This window comes from Bos javanicus, chromosome 1, assembly GCF_032452875.1.
Source record: "Bos javanicus breed banteng chromosome 1, ARS-OSU_banteng_1.0, whole genome shotgun sequence".
NCBI classification, from domain to species: Eukaryota; Metazoa; Chordata; class Mammalia; order Artiodactyla; family Bovidae; genus Bos; species Bos javanicus.
The window spans coordinates 36384869-36401753 of NC_083868.1; the positions used below are offsets into that span (position 1 = coordinate 36384869).

The 16885-nt window shown below is 35.1% G+C and overlaps 1 protein-coding gene and 1 long non-coding RNA gene across 5 annotated transcripts in view; one reads left to right on the forward strand and one right to left on the reverse strand.

Annotated features, from left to right (window-relative positions):
- ZNF654 (zinc finger protein 654) overlaps positions 1 to 16885 on the forward strand; it is an 86529-nt gene that overhangs the window by 6485 nt on the left and 63159 nt on the right. The window contains exon 1 of one of the 3 annotated variants that reach the window (XM_061433469.1): positions 13423 to 16413. The exons of the other annotated variants lie outside the window; for them this stretch is intronic. The gene's annotated coding sequence lies outside the window, so the exon portion shown is untranslated. Of the gene's footprint in view, positions 1 to 13422; positions 16414 to 16885 lie in introns of those variants that run through there. 3 annotated transcript variants of the gene reach the window in all.
- LOC133257789 (uncharacterized) overlaps positions 1 to 16885 on the reverse strand; it is a 91605-nt gene that overhangs the window by 5369 nt on the left and 69351 nt on the right. The window contains exon 3 of one of the 2 annotated variants that reach the window (XR_009739704.1): positions 4492 to 9671. The exons of the other annotated variant lie outside the window; for it this stretch is intronic. This is a non-coding gene — a long non-coding RNA (uncharacterized LOC133257789). Of the gene's footprint in view, positions 1 to 4491; positions 9672 to 16885 lie in introns of those variants that run through there. 2 annotated transcript variants of the gene reach the window in all.

The following is a 16885-nucleotide window of genomic DNA, read 5'->3' on the forward strand; positions in this document are numbered from 1 at the left end:
ATGCTTTTTCTTTCCCCCTGGAGAAGGAAATGGTTACCCACTCCAGTATTCTTGCCTAGAGAATCCCACGGACAGAGGAGTTTGGCGGACTATAGTCCATAGAGTTGGACACGACTGAAGCAACTTAGCAGTATGCTTTTTTTGGTTGACTTTCAGGTTGACTTTCAATTCTTTCAATTATGAAAGGTAGACTTTCAGCATTCAGTTCCGTTCAGTCACTCAGTCGTGTCCGACTCTTTGCGACCCCATAAATCGCAGCACACCAGGCCTCCCTGTCCATCACCAACTCCCGGAATCTACCCAAACCCACGTCCATCGAGTCGGTGATGCATTGAATACTACTAATTGTTCATAATGACATTATTTGTAATAGCACATTATTAAAAATTAGCTAATAACAAAAGTTAGGAAAATGTTAAATTTAATGGAATCCTTTCTCCTAACAGTCATGTGGTGTTGTTTAGACTCTTGTGATCCCATAGACTATAGCCCTGCCAGGCTCCTCTGTCCATGGGATTTCCTAGGCAAGAATATGGGAGTGGGTTCCGATTTTCTTCTCCAGGGTCTCTTCCTGACCCAGGAGTCAATCCATATGTCCTGCCTTGGCAGGCAGATTCTTTACCACTGAGCCACCTGGGAAGCCCCTAAGAGTCATTGTTTAAGGGATATTTATTCATATGGGAAATTGTTAGTCGCATTATAACAACAGAAAAAGACACTGAAGGCAGGTGATATCACTTTTGTAAATAAAAAGACCAAAAAAAAATCAAATTGTAAACAGTGGATAATTTATTAGTGATATGTTTATAGATGAATATTTTTCTTTACATTTATTTTATTTTTTTGTGTTTGCTTCATTAAATCTACTATCTTTATAATCAGAGGAAAAATAAAATATAAAAAAACTTTTTATTTTCTCCCTATTTCACAGATTGCTTATTTTCTGTGAATAAATGCAAGAATATTTTGAGCATGATGAAATTTGAACTCCTTTGTTTCTCAAAAATATGTGAAATGCTTTTTTAAAAAAATGAATTGGTTTATAATTTTAGGTTAACCAATGACAGCCTAAACTTAAATAACTTCTTTATATACAGTCTTGCATTAAAATATATATTCATTACTGCTTTCTAATAATCACCCATAACATTGGGTTAAAGAAATTTATTTCAGTTTTTGTAGATAAAATGGTAGAAAAAAATACTTTTAAATGAAGTCATTGCTTTAAAACTTCGAGTGATACCATTATTTTACAGTTCTGCCAAACAGACGTTAAGGCAGTAATTGTACTGTTATTGTTGGCACTGATCTTTATTTTCTTGCCAAAATTTGATAAACTATACCTTTAGCAATTACAAATAAAAGCAAAAAAGAAAACTTTAAAGAAAGATATGGTAAAAGGTGTATATGTATTTGAAAAATAAAATATGATCAATAAAATATGGTCAATTAATATGCTATTTAAAATGTATATTGGGATTCCCTAGCAGTCTAGTGATTAAGACTCCATGCTTCCATTGCAGGGGGCATGGGGTCAGTCCCTGGTCAGGGAACTAAGATACCACATGGCTTGCAGCCAAAAGTTGTTGTTTTAATAAAGTATATATTAATATGTAATGAGAAGGATATTAGGCCATTTGAAATCTAATATAATTTATTAAAATACTAACTCTAGTTATATTTTTACAATATCTAGTCTGATTTGGAGAGTATTTTTACAGTTTGTAATTTCAAAGGAATCTAATACAAGGAAGTCTTCAGCTTCCATGTAATATGTATCACCTTTATTTTTTAGCTTATCTCTGACAGGTTGGTTCATCATTTCAGCTGTAAACTCTGTTCAGTAATAGGTCAGCTCTCTGGGATGAGACCCAATCAGCATCACCTGTTTAGCACTGTGGTGGAACACTTGGTGGCAACTAAATATGAGAGGAGGTCAATCTGTATAATGTGTGACATAAGATCCTAAAGTTCAGTATATTGACACTCATATACCAACCACTTAATACCTTCAATTCCCCAAAGCAGTGGTGAACATGAAAAACAGTTGAAAGGCTTTGTGTTTAAACAGTAGAAAAAAAAGTGATTGATGTTAGGGTTGATGCTTATTGTTTATAAAATTGGCCCTCCATATCCATGGCTCTATAGCCCCAAGTTCAGCCAACCAGAGATGAAAAAATATTGGGGGGAAAATTCCAGAAAGTTCCAAAAAGCAAAACTTGAATTTGCTGCACACTGGCAACTATTTACATAGCATTTACATTGTATTAGGTATTTAAGTAATCCACAGATGATTTAAAGTATTTGGGAGAATATGTGTAGGTTATATACAAATACTATACCATTTTAAATGAAACACTTGAGCACCTACAGATTGGGTATCTGTGGGTGGGGTAGAGGTTTTGGAAATGATCCTGGAACCAGTCTCCCAAATCCTGATGAATGACTATATAAGGCATTGGTCATATAGTGATAATCAAACAGGCACTGTCCCTGTTTTAGTGTATAGCTATAACTTTGATCAGGTCTATGAAGAAAAAGTATATATAAAATGCAGGCGCCTGCATTCTCGGGCAAGTTGACTTTGACTGAGATTCTTTGCTTTAGTTTGTTGAATTTAAGGTGTCTCCAAGGAGAGATCTTAAAGATGATTGGCTTTACATAATCCGGAGCTCAGAAGTGAGGTCTGGTCAGTCATAGTTGTGTGGATGGTATTTGAAGCCATGCATGTGAATGAGCTCACATAAAAAGATAATATAGAGAAAAAGACTTAGAAGTGAAGAAACTCCACAGTTAAATGGCCTATTAGAAATATTGAGACTTGATAAGTCTGAGAAAGATTAAAGAGCTTGGAGAAAACCAGGTAACTATGGTGAAACAGAAGATAAGAATGAAGGATGAAGTGAATGGTAATTGGCATCGAAAACTATTGAGGTCCAACCATTGAATTAACATGGAGATCTTTGGTGACTTTAAGCAAAGCTCTGTTTTCATGTAATTGATGGGAGCAGGAGTCAGACTGGAGTAGTTTGAGGAGTGGGAAGCAAAGATGTAAATAGTAATATAGATATAAAGGAGATGGGAGGATATGGGTGGAAACTGGAGAAATTGTGGGTTGAAGGTGAAGTTTTTTTTTTATTTTTCCTAAAATAGTTGAGAATTTGTTGTGCTTAAAATTGGATGAGAATGATTCATTTGAAAGGAAGAAATAATGAAAGAAGAGATAATCTGTAAAATAAGATCCTAAAAGGGAAAGGATGATAAGATTCAAAGCACAAATGGAAGAGGTGCTTTGTATAGGAGTTTTGGGGTAGGTGGAAGCTTCATCTCTTGAGAGTATATGGGGGTGGTTAGAGATTTAAAGTGAACAGAAGTCTAAAATGGTAGCTTCTTAAAGAGATAGATTTAATTGACCTGCAGAACCATTTGAGTTTGCTGATTTTGAGAACAGAGTGACCATTAGTCTGTATTTTTGTTCCTCAGGGCTTGTCTGGGTAGGTAAAGGCATGGAGAACTTGATTAGCTGTATTTATTCAGTGTTGAGTGATACACTATAATTGATTAGTTAATTAACTTTGAGAGAGAAGGGGACATCCTCCTTTTCTGGCTACATTTATGGTAAAACAGAGAAGTGAAAAGAGAAAGAAATTAGAGAAGTAGTTGTATCAGTAGATATTAATAGATGGGTACACAACATTGTTCTTTGTACCTTATATATGTGTGTATGTATTTGATACTCTGATAAAACATGTACACAATTTACTAATACATAGTTCTATAACTGGAGTTTTCTAAAATTAACCCATATCTGTTTTAGTTACCCTGAAGTTAAAACATTTTAAATATTCACTAACCACTTGTCAATGATTTGCTATGTGTGTGTTATATTTTTAGTTATCAGAAAGGTTTACTTATTTTATTGAAGTTTATGAATATGTGATATTTTGAGTGTTTTCTGTGTGTCAGATACTGTGATAAGTGTTTTACCTCTTCTGTCTCATTTAATCCACTACCCTATGTGGTATGTGCCATTATTCTCATTTTAAAGTTTAGAAAATTTTAGACTAAGAGAGATTAAATGGCCTAAGTCAGATTGGAATCTTGGCCAGTCTGTCAAGAGCTTGTATACTTAACCATTCAAGTATACATATATATTATATCTAGGAATAAGCATTCAGTATCTATTATAGTATCTGTGCATATATATCAGTATATACTATACTTAAGCAATTATTGAGTGGAAGTAGTGATTTAAAAATACTCAAGGCAGCAGAAACTAAAGATGTTCATGAATGCGAAAGAGAGAAAAAAACTAAACTTAAGCTATCAGAAGTTCTCTCTAATAAGTGGTTTTCAAACTTTTTATTTTTTCCCCCAACCCACTTGAATGGGATATGCTTCTCTCTGCAGCAGTGGCTCACTTTAGTGGTCATTTTTAAAATGCAAGAGTTAGTGATGATTACAAACCAGTTACTTCATGTTATTACCTAGTAGTTTGAAGGCTGGAGGGTTATGGAATATATTTCAGATGTTTTTCTTAATGATTAAAATTTTAAAGTTTGTCTCTCCATATTATTTAGATTAACCTTGAATATCTTGAAATTTTACTAACGCAGAGCAGTGGCTGTGCATTTTTAGACTTTATTATCCTTTGCCATGTTTTGGAAACTTGCCAAAGATCTCTCAGGTTATAGAACTCATCAGTAAAGTCATATTCCATACTCAATGAGGGTGTGGTGAAATGGATATCTCATGTTCAAATGATGGGAGCAGAAATCACCACAAGCTTTCTGAACCATAATTCATCAAAATAGATTAGAAACATTAAAAATAATTTGTACTTTTTGACTTACAACATTAATTTCTGAGAAATATAAATTTGGATATAAAGCAATTCATTGTAATATTAACTGTAATTAAAGGAATGAGTTGAAAATGAAAACGCAACCAGAACAGCTAAAACAGCTGAACATTTTTCAACCTCGTAAACTATTCAGCCTTAAAAAATGTTCTCAATGACTATATAATGACCTAGGAAGATAAAATATAATGACTAAAAAATTAGGTGGAAAAATTTGTTTGTAGGAAGACTATACAGTTTGAATATAGGCTGGTCCATTCTCACCAGATGCACTGTATTTTAGAGGGGGGTGGTGCTGTAAATAAAAATCAAATGAGCTACTTCACTAGAGACAGGATTTCTTGAAGATAAACTATAGGAGTCATTTGTGACTTCAGGAAGTCTGTGAACTCTAAAAGTATTTGCAAAAGAAGTGTACTTGCATTTCCTTGGTGAGCAAGTGTAAAGTTTTTGTTTTTTTCTCAGATTCTCCTAAGAATTTCAAATCTTACTAAACAAATACAGACCACAGTCATTCAGATACACCAACAAGTTATGAACCTTTGCTGCAAGCCATTGTGATATAAGCAACACTGCCTGCTTTTGCAAATAAAAATTTATTGGACTTTGCCCGTTCACTTCTGTATTTTCTATGGCTGCTTTCATGATATAACAGGGTTAAGTAGTTGAGATGGACAATGTGTGGCTCATAAACAGCTTTCTGGCCTTTTCAAAAAAAAGTATCTCAGCCCCTGTGCTACTTTCTTATTGATTCTTTTCTATAATCCTGTGAGATAGGTACTGTTTTTAATCTTCATTTTATGAATGGCACAGATGAGACTCAGAGAGGTTAAGCAACTAACTAACCCCAAGTCACACGCTAGAAAAGAGAAATTACCAAGATGTTAATAGTGGTTATATGTGGGCAGAAAATGATGGATGATTTTTTTAATAATCCAGATTTACTACAGTGAGTGTATATAATTTATCAAGAGGGGAGGCAGTTGAAAAAAAAGTAGAACTGAGTTAGAATCTTAAAACTCATTCATCCTTTTTTATTATTTTAATTTCCTCCATTTCATCCCATGCTTGTGAAGAGCAAATATTCAATTTCTGCTTCCCTTTATGGGACTTAACTCTTACTATGCAGTCCTTTCTTAACTTGATTTTTTTGAAAAAAATATTCTATTTGTAGTTTCTTTAAAACTCTATATTAACTGAAGCCATTTTGTCCTTTAACTCCTTTTTTTTATTATTGTTTTAAAATTTTATTATTTTGAATTGCTAGTCTTTTCTTTTATTGAAGTATAGTTGATGTACAGTGTTGTACCAATCTCTGCTGAACAGCAGAGTGACTCAGTTTTACACATATATACATTCTTTTAAAATATTATTTTCCATTATGGTTTATCCTAGAAGACTGGATATAGTTCCCTGTGCAATACAGTAAGACCTTGCTGTTCATCCATTCTATATGTAATAGTTTGTATCTACCAACCCCAGATTCCTGGTGCACTCCTCTCCCCTGTCCTCTCCCCTACTATAAGCCTGATCTCTATGTCTGTGAGTCTAGTTCTGTGTTGTAGATAGGTTCATTTGTGCCATGTTTTAGATTCCACATGTTTTGCCCTTTAACTCTTGAGATTCTTTGTATTCTCTTTATATTTTGAACTTAACTTCAATAACTAGTAAGTGCTCATAACTTAATAGGTATTGATAAAATGCTGCATATATGCCTGTCTGACAGTATATATATATATATAACTTATTTTTTCTTAGTATCAATCTATTGAATTATCCTTAATTATCTTAGGCATAGATCTAGGTACATAAAGTGTTGTAGAAGGTATTCCTAAAAAAAAAAAAACAAAAAACATTGGCTGTGTACTATGTGGAAAGTTTCATCCTAATGATTATAGGAGATTAAAGAAGGAAAAGTTCACATCCCCTTCCTTCAAGAAACCATATCATCTAGTAAGGGAGAAAAAGTTTATCTGACTGCTGCAATCACTGTCACGACCTTGATCCAAGCCATAGTCATCCTTCCTCTGGGAAATTTTATCTCCCTGCTTCTAGTTTTCTTGGTTCTTTTCTCCACAGAGCCAAGTGATCCTTTTTTTTGTGTGTCGGGTTATATATTTATTAGCTTGTAACATATTGTTTTTCTTGCAAAAGCATGAACATTTTGGAAATCTGCATTTAAAAACATAATATGTTCAATCATTTGTAAGTTTATTTTCCTTTTAATGCTGTTACTATTTGATACTACTTAATTTTTTTTAAATTTTATTTTATTTTTAAACTTTACAATATTGTATTAGTTTTGCCAAATATCGAAATGGATCCGCCACAGGTATACATGTGTTCCCCATCCTGAACCCTCCTCTCTCCTCCCTCCCCATACCATCCCTCTGGGTCGTCCCAGTGCACCAGCCCCAAGCATCCAGTATCGTGCATCGAACGTGGACTGGCAACTCGTTTCATACATGATATTATACATGTTTCAATGCCATTCTCCCAAATCTTCCCACCCTCTCCCTCTCCCACAGAGTCCATAAGACTGTTCTATACATCAGTGTCTCTTTTGCTGTCTCGTACACAGGGTTATTGTTACCTTTTAAAGACATAAGAGTGAGGTCTCTTCTAAACTAAACCTTCCATGTTTTTCTGTCTTAGGGTCAAAGCCAAAATTCTTGGAGTGGACTGCAGGGCTTCATGATCTAGCCTCGGTCTAGCTTTTTAACTTGTCTCCTATTACTTTTTGTCTCTGCTACTTAGCTTCAGCTACTCTAGTGTTTTTGCCCCCTCCTTCAGCTTGAATAAGTATTCTCCTGCCTCTTGTTATGTCTGCCAGAAACACTTCATTTGGATCAAATGAATGGTCTCCTATGATTAATTTCACTAAGAGAAATTAAAGTCTAGAGTCCCAAACAGGTTAAGATACCAAATTTCTGCCTTCCTGGAATATTGCTTAATCAGAGCCATTGTGCCTGTCTGGTTAGGGCTGGGGAGTTTTCAGGAACTGTAGCTTGGTTGTCTTCTCACTGGGAGTGGCTTCTTTTGCACCTCAAAAGGAAAATCATTTAACCTCCAACCATACTTTTTTAAGAATCCAGAAGGTCAGTAGGGCAAACGCTCCTTACACTACCCAGCCAACACCCATTAAACTGAGAAACAGTAGTAATTCCTTGAACTTAGTACATAGTACAGTTGACTCACATCACTTTTGCCAGTAGGATTTAGTGGTATCACTAAAGATGAATATTAAAGGAAAGATGGGTGCACAAAAATCAAGGTATCAAGTCAGTTTTGGTTTCAACCTCACCAGGGTGCTAGTCAGTTATAGCAACTGCCAGTGTCTATAACTTGTAAAGTTTTACTGGGAAAACTCATCAAACAGTTGTGCCACTCTATGCTTATGATAATTGTTTGAGAGGTGGAAGCACTTTACCTGAACATTTCTGCTTTCTTGAAAGCTGTTTCTGATCTTCTGTCTTGCAAAGTTATATATTTCATGAATGACAGCCCCAGGCACCAGGTCATACTTGATGTCTCTTTCTTAAGGTTTCCTTCATATTAAAAACTTTAAATTTCTGTTTTTTTATGTATTGTCCTGGAACTCCTGTGCTACAGTAAGTATAGATTCTGTTTAGTGGTATAGCTTCTTTACTGCCTTTTGTAAAGAGTATATCACTTACTTGTAGTGTGTAAAGCTCAAAGTACAATCTCTGCAAGGCTCCACAAGACTCGAGCCTTGCCATTACCATAGCTCTGATGTTCTGCCCTCGTCTCTGGATTTCTCTGTCCCCAGCCTGTGCCAAAACATTTTTAGCCTTGTGTTACTATGACTTTTGCCACTTGCCCTGAAATTCTTAGGCCTATTGAGCTAAAATCATAAAAGCACTCCTCTTGTGCCACATATTTGTATTATTTGGACAATAGCCATAATGAAATAAAGCTACTTTTAATATTTCTGATGTCTGTACTCATTGAAGATAGTATGTCTTCTGCCACTTGCTCCTCTAAATCCTTTCTTTATTCTGCTTTTAACTGTTCTGTTGTTGTCGTTCAGTCGCTCAGTCATGTCCGAATCTTTGTGACCCCACGGACTGCAGCACGCCAGGCTTCCCTGTCTTTCACCATCTCCTGGAGCTTGCTCAAACTCATGTCCATTGAGTCAGTGATGCCACCCAACCATCTTGTTCTCTCTCGTCTCCTTCTCCTCCCACCTTCAATATTTCCCAGCATCAGGGTCTTTTCAAATGAGTCAGTTCTTTGTATCAGGTGGCCAAAGTATTGGAGCTTCAGCTTCAGCATTAGTCCTTCCAATGAATATTCAGATTGATTTCCTTTAGGATTGACTGGTTTGATCTCCTTTAACTGTTCTAGACCTTGCATGATTTGTTCTACCTCACTGGCAGTGTAAACATTCCTTTTTGTCACATTCCTTTCAGCAGTGATTGTTGTTATTTAGTCACTAAGTTGTGTCTGACTCTTTTTGTGACCCCATGGACTGTAGCCCTCCAGGCTCCTCTGTCCATGGGATTCTCCAGGCAGGGATACTGGAGTGGGTTGCCAGTTCTTCCTCCAGAATTCCTGATCCAGGGGCGTTTCCTGCATTGGCAGGCAGATTCTTTACTTCTGAGCTACCAGGAAAGTCCTTCAGCAGTGATAGGATATGCCATTTCATATAAACATAGTTGGTTTCTGTTTTTGTTTATATTTTAGCCTATTCTTAAGTTGGTTCCTCCTGTCTTCCTTTCCCTTTCTGTTTGCTTTTGGGCTTAGGTTTTATTATTCTTCAGTTATCTCTTATCTTCAGTAAGATCTCCTGTAATACCAGAGATGAAAGTCAAGGAATAGGGAATTTACTGAAAAGCATTCACCATGAAACAGATTTTGCCCATTCTTATCTCCAAGATTTAAGGAAATCTTACCAGCTCAACATCAAACCAAGGTTTAACCTCTTATTTTGCTTTTCTTCAGTTTTGCTTTTCCTGTCCATTCCCTGAGGCCTAACTTTGAGTTCCTGGGGCATTTTTCTTTGTGACACTGTGCCATATCCTACATTGCCTCCTATAATAACTAGTAATTTGAAACGCATCTGAAATGCTTCAGGTATTCATTGATAATCTCTCAGTTTTTTTTTTTTTTTTTAACCTTTCACATTTGTACACATTTTATGTTACTGAATAGCAGTCTCAGTCTTCATGGTGTGTGATTTTTACACTTACTCTTATTATGTATTTTCTATTTCTTTAAAATACTGTTTTACCATAATTGGATTTCCATTCTGATTCACTGCGACTTCCACGCTTCAGTTTACCTCCTGTACCTCTGTTAAATACTTTTGGAGTCAGTCACTCTTCCTTTCTGATGAGTAACAGCTAAAATACATTTCCCCCCCAATTCCATCTTTAAGAATGCATAGTTCTGGTATATATCAGTATATTCTCGTTTTCTTTTTTCATATCTGACTAGTTTAGTTTCTGAAATTGAATTCATTCTTAAGAAAGTCCCACTTTTCTTCCATCTTAACATAACCTCCTTTTATTTTTTTTAACTCTTTCACTGTTATTTTGATTGAAAGTTAGTCACCTTTTAGAAACAAATTTAGTTCTTGAGACTAACCATACCTGGTATCTAAAGTTATTGTTAACCCTTTTTAGTTTCTGCTTTGAATGTGTAGTAATTCCATTGAGTTTTTCTTCTGCGTTAGTCTAGGAAAGTGATTTATGCCCCAAATAATAATTAAGATTGACCTTTCTTTATTTCTGCACTTAATAAAATCCACTGGACATCTTCATTGAACTCAAATAAAAGTTCATGTACATATCATTCTCAGAAGTTACTAGAGATCATATGACAGTGACTCTAGAAGCCTTTGGGCAAGTCACATGAATATAAGAGCTTTTCTCTGAGAACAAAATTAACAGGGATCAAAATAAGTCAGCTCATCTAAGACTAATATTAATAATTTAAAGTCTAGACATTCACACACTAGTGTTCTAAGACCCATATGGAACTTAACTGGTTTTTCAGTTTAATTCTTTGGCTTGTGGACTTTGTTGAGAAACCAGACAGAAGGAACAAAAAAAGATTTCCACCTACTAGTATCTAAGAAACATGTATAACTAAAGGACATTTGAAAAATTCAAAATATAATTATTGCCTCAACAACACCTGCAATACCATCATGCCAGGTCAGGCTGATTTTTTAAAATTGTAGTATAGTTGACTTAACAGTAGTTTGTGATAGTTTCAGATGTGCAGCACGATTCAATATTTCTGCAGATTATATTCCATATAGGTTATTACAAGATAATGGGTATAATTCCTTACACTTTATGGTATATTCTGTTGCTTATCTCTTATATATAGTAGTTTGTATCTGTTAATCACACACCCCTAATTTGCCCCTCCTGCTTTCCCTCTCCCATTTGGTATCTACAAGTTGGTTCTATATCTGTGAGTCTATGTTTTGCATAAACATTCATTTGTATTATTTTTTAGATTCCTTATATAGTATTTGGAATATTATCATATAGTATTTGGCTTTCTCTGACATATTTCACTAACCATAATATTTTCTAGGTCCATCCACATTGCTACAGATAGCAGTATTTTTTTTAATATTTTTGTGGCTGGATAATATTGCCTTGTATATATATGTCTCATCTTAATTTGGTCATTTGTTGATGGGCACTTGGGTTGCTTTCATATCTTGGTTACTGCAAATAGTGCTGTGGATATTGGGGTGCATTTATCTTTTCAAAGTAAAGTTTTGTTTTTCCTTTCCAGATATATACCTAGGAATGGAATTGCTAGATCATAGGGTAATATGGTATTCTTATTTTTAGTTTTTCGAAAAACCTCCACACTGTTTCTCATGTTGGCTACATCAATTTACATTTCCACCAAGAGTGTAGAAGAGTTTCCCTTTCTCCATATCCTCTCCAACATTTGTTACCTGTAGACTTTTTGATGATAGCCATTCTGACACGTGTGAGGTGATACCTCATTATTGTTTCGATTTGCATTTCTCCTATAATTATCTTTATTGAGCATCTTTTCATGTGCCTGTTAGCCATCTGTATATCTTAGGAAAAATGTGTGTTCAGGTCTTCTGATCATTTTGTGATTGGATTTTTGTTTTTAATTGAGTTGTATGAGCAGTTTGTATATTTTGCATACCCCTTGTTGGTCACATAATTTGCATTTATTTTCTCCAGTTCTGTAGGTTTTTTCCTTTTGTTTATGGTTTCCTTTGCTGTGCAGAAGCTTTTTAAAAAGTTTAGGTCTCATTTGTTTATTTTTGCTTTTATTTCTTTTGCCTTAGTGGCCATGCCAAATTGAAGTCAGATGCAGGGTTCTGCTTAGCCCATGCTAGTTAAGATTTTGTCATGTACACACACATCTGTGGATATCACCAGGTGCAGACAAATGAAGAGGTCTGTTCACTCCACATGTTAATTTGATATTCATATACATTTCCACATATTTTGGAGTTCCCTTGTTTTAATGTTTACACAGGAAGTTTTATGCCAGTTTTCATGTTTATACAGGGAGCATTTAGTATATTGCTTTCCCTAGTGAGTTTGGAATCAAATGAAGAATTGAAAGGTACCAAAATCTATTAATATCTATTCAGGCATGAAGTTATTTTATTTGTATTACTGTATCTAGGATATACTTTATTTGTCAATGAATATTGAACAAAATAGTTGAAACTCAGCAATAGTTTTTGAATAGGTTTTATTTGTGAGTGACTTATATGCTTACTAATAACAGTGAGTAAAATTTGTTGTAATTTTACATCTGGAAACAGTTAACCAGTTCATACTGATGCATTGAAATAGTCACCAGAGTAAGCTTAAGCTTGCTGGCTATTTTTTGAAACAAAGTGTACTGGTAATAATAGCTATTTGTTATTATCCTGGATTTTGACATATTACCTTAGTTCTTCAATAGCTCTGTGATTAATATTAAATTCATTTTACTGCAAACTTAGATTGAGAAGGTTAATAACTTCGCTAATGTTACACAGCTAATAAATGACAAAGCCTAATCTGTCTTGATTCCAAAACCTGTATTCTCCCCACAGTGCTGGCAATCTACCTGATTTATTTTTCTATCTGACTACAAATGAAACCTATAGGTGAGGGTAAATCTTGGTGTGTAGTTAGGTAATAAGATAAGGAAAGTAAATGTATTTATATTATAAAATAGCATCCAGAAAATAAGTGAGAACATTGAAATCTGAGGGGAAAGTTTGGAACAAAAAATTTTGTTTTTAAACCTAAAAAGTGAACTAATTTTATATTTGTAGAAAAGAATACACTTATCAAGCTTAGGAAAGTAACATTGTATAATATCCAGTAAATTACAGCCCTTATTAGAAAGTTACCAGTTTTGCCACTATTGCTCTTTTTTTCCTTTGTTTCAGGATGTTATTTCTGATCTCGCATTGTGTTTAGTTATTAGTGTCTTCCACTCTCTAGCAGTTCTTCAGTTTTTCCTTTCATGACCTTTGCATGTTTGAAGAGTACTGGTCAGGGTGGTGTTTTGTTTTTTTTTTTTTGGTAAAATATCCTATAGTTTGGATTTATTTGAGGATTTCTCATAATTAGAATTAGGTTTTTGCATTTTTGGCAAAATTACCACAAAAATGCTTTTGTCTTTCTTGGAGCATCATATCAAGAGGTTTATGATAGTATGCTTTACTAGTTATTGATGCTGTTTACCTTGATGGCTTGGTTAAGTTTGTGAGGTTTCTCCACTTAAAGATACTATCTTTCTGTTTTTAGTTGATAACAGTCTTGTGGGAATTGCTTTGAGATGGCAAATCTTGACACTTCTCAAATTTTTCACCCACTAATAACAGCATAGATTTGTGGTTCTTGTCTGCAACATTCATTGCTATATATAGTATTTGCCTAACGGTGATTCTCTTTTTCTCTCTTTTTATTGATATGTATTAATTGGTATTCTGCTGTGAGGAAAAGCAGTCTCATCCCTAACTTTTATTGATTAATTAGATTATTTCTATCAGTAGAGACTCATGGATACCATCATTTATTTTGTTGTTCAAATTGTTCTAGCTTTAACTGCACAGAGCGCCTTCAGGTTGGCTCCCATCATCTTATATTCCATCACCGTTTCAGCATTTCATTACTTTCTGGCAGCACAAAGTGTTCAAATCTTATCTTGATATTTTCCCTGTTCCATCTCTGCTGGAGGAGGGCTTGAGCAGCCCAAGTTCTTTGTGCGTGAGGAGACCCAAGGATATTGGAGAATAGTGTTTAGAAACAAAGATTTGGGTCCTAAGTATGTGTACTTCTACTGAGGTGTCATTGCTCCTAGGCCCTCTCAATGGACAGAGCTAGGAAATATATTTATATATACACACATAAATATATGTGTGTATATAAGCTGTATTATAAATGAATAACCTAATGCTACTGAAAGGGTTGGGGAAAAGACTACTTGTTACAATGTTTATTTTAGGTATTTAGAAGATTAAAAGATTTATTCAGTGCATAGATTGGGATGTATTATAACCATTTTTTGAAGCTCTTAGAGTGATTGTGATGTGGCTTAATCACATGACAGAGTACTAACCACTAAAAGATCATGGCCATGGTATGTTAGATTTAAAAAGTGGGTGGATTCACTGTAAGCAAGTAATGAAATTAACATTAGTGAACAGCTCTGTTGACACCTGTGAAATATATGAAATAATGTTGATGACAGTGGGAGGTTTCAGGTAGGAGAGTGACATGGGTGCGAATGGCCAGCTAATAGAAGTAAAGTCATCCTGGATACTGTGTTAATGATATTAGTCTATTATAACCTGGATTTAGATATTGGGATTCTTTTGCTTAGTGACAAACTAGTGTTTGGCAGTCTTCACTGTTGTGTTAGAAAAAAGGAGAACTCAGTTAAGAAACATAATCTTATTTTAGTTGATCACCTTATATTTTAGGGGTTCTTAAACTGCTGCGTTTGTGTTATTTTTATACATTTGTGTGTTAGGCAGCCCTGGCTGCTATAACAAAATATCCTATTTCTAAATACAGTCACGCTGGGGTTAAGACATCATTCAATACATGAACTTTAGGGGAACACATTTCAGACTGTAGTAATTTGGATGATGTATTTTAATGTTCTTAAATATATTTAAGTATGTAATTCTCTATACAGCAGTTCTTTATAGAGTGACAGTAAAAACTGTTACTTATTAGAATACCAAAGAAAATGACAAATATAATAAGGTGTGTTCCTCACTGCACAGTAGCTGAGTAGAGTACCTTCATATTATAATGTCATGGGATCAGCTCTCATTAGTTAAGTGCTTACTAATAAGTTATAGTGCAGGAGAAACATTTCAGAATAAAAAGACAATGTAATGTAAAGTTTTATATATTTTAAGGAAAATATTTGTAAAGAAGTGTTATAGTGAATATTATAGTACAATATTAGTATCTGGCATGACATTAAACGGCGTAAGAAGATTCAGTCAGTCCTCCATATCTGTGAGTTCCACATCTGTGGATTCAACCAACTGTGTATTAAAAATACTTGGAAAAAGACCCAGAATGTTCCAAAACACAAAACTTGAATTTGCTGTGTGCTTGCAACTATTTACATAGTACTTACACTGTATTATGTATTATAAGTAATTTCAGAGATGATATGCAAATACACTTTTATATAAAGGACTTGAGCATCTGTAAATTTTGATATGGGGTGGGCGATCCTGTCATCTGAGTTAAATTCACCCATTCCAGTCCATTTTAGTTTGATGATTCCTAAAATGCCGATGTCACACTTGCCATCTCCTGTTTGACCACTTCCAATTTGCCTTGATTCATGGACCGAACATTGCAGGTTCCTATGCAGTATTGCTCTTTACAGCATCGGACTTTACTTCCATGACTAGTCACCTCTACACCTGGGTGCTGTTTTTGCTTTGGCTCCATCTCTTCATTCTTTCTGGAGTTACTTCTCCACTCATCTCCAGTAGCATGTTGGGCACCTAACGACCTGGGGAGTTCATCTTTCAGTGTCCTATCTTTTTGCCTTTTCATACTGTTCATGGGGTTCTCAAGGCAAGAATACTGAAGTGATTTGCCATTCTCTTCTCCAGTGGACTATGTTTTGTCAGAACTCTCCACCATGACTCGTCCATCTTGGGTGGCCCTACACAGCAGTTCATTATAGGGGACTTGAATGAAAAAGTAGGAAGTCAAGAGATATGGAGTAATAGGCAAATATAGCCTTGGAGTACAAAACAAAGCAGGTCAAAGGCTAACAGAGTTTTGCCAAGAGAACGCACTGGTCATAGCAAACACCCTCTTCCAACAACACAAGAGAAGACTCTAAACATGGATATTACCAGATAGTCAATACTGAAATCAGATTGATTATATTCTTTGCAGCCAAAGATGGAGAAGCTCGATACAGTCAGCAAAAACAAGACCAGGAGCTGACTGTGGCTCAGGTCATGCACTCCTTATTGCCAAATTCAGACTTAACTTGAAGAAAGTGGGGAAAACCACAAGACCATTCAGGTATGATCTAAATCAAATCCCTTACTATTATTCAGTGGAAGTGAAAGATCTATTCAAGGGACTAGATCTGATAGAGTGCCTGAAGAACTGTGGACGGAGGTTCGTTACATTTTACAGGAGGCAGTGATCAAGACCATCCCCAAGAAAAAGAAATGCAAAAAGGCAAAATGATTGTCTGAGGTGGCCTTACAAATAGCTGAGGGAAAAAAAAGATGCAAAAGGCAAAGGAGAAGAGAAAAGACATACCCATTTGAATGCAGAGTTCCAAAGACTAGCAAGGAGAGATAAGAAAACCTTAGTGCGAAGAAATAGAGGAAAACAATAGAATGGGAAAGACTAGACATCTCTTCAAGAAAATTAGAAGATACCAAGGGAACATTTCATGCAAAGATGGGCTCAATAAAGGACAGAAATGGTATGGACCTAACGGAAGATATTAAGAAAAGATTGCAAGAATACACAGAACTATACA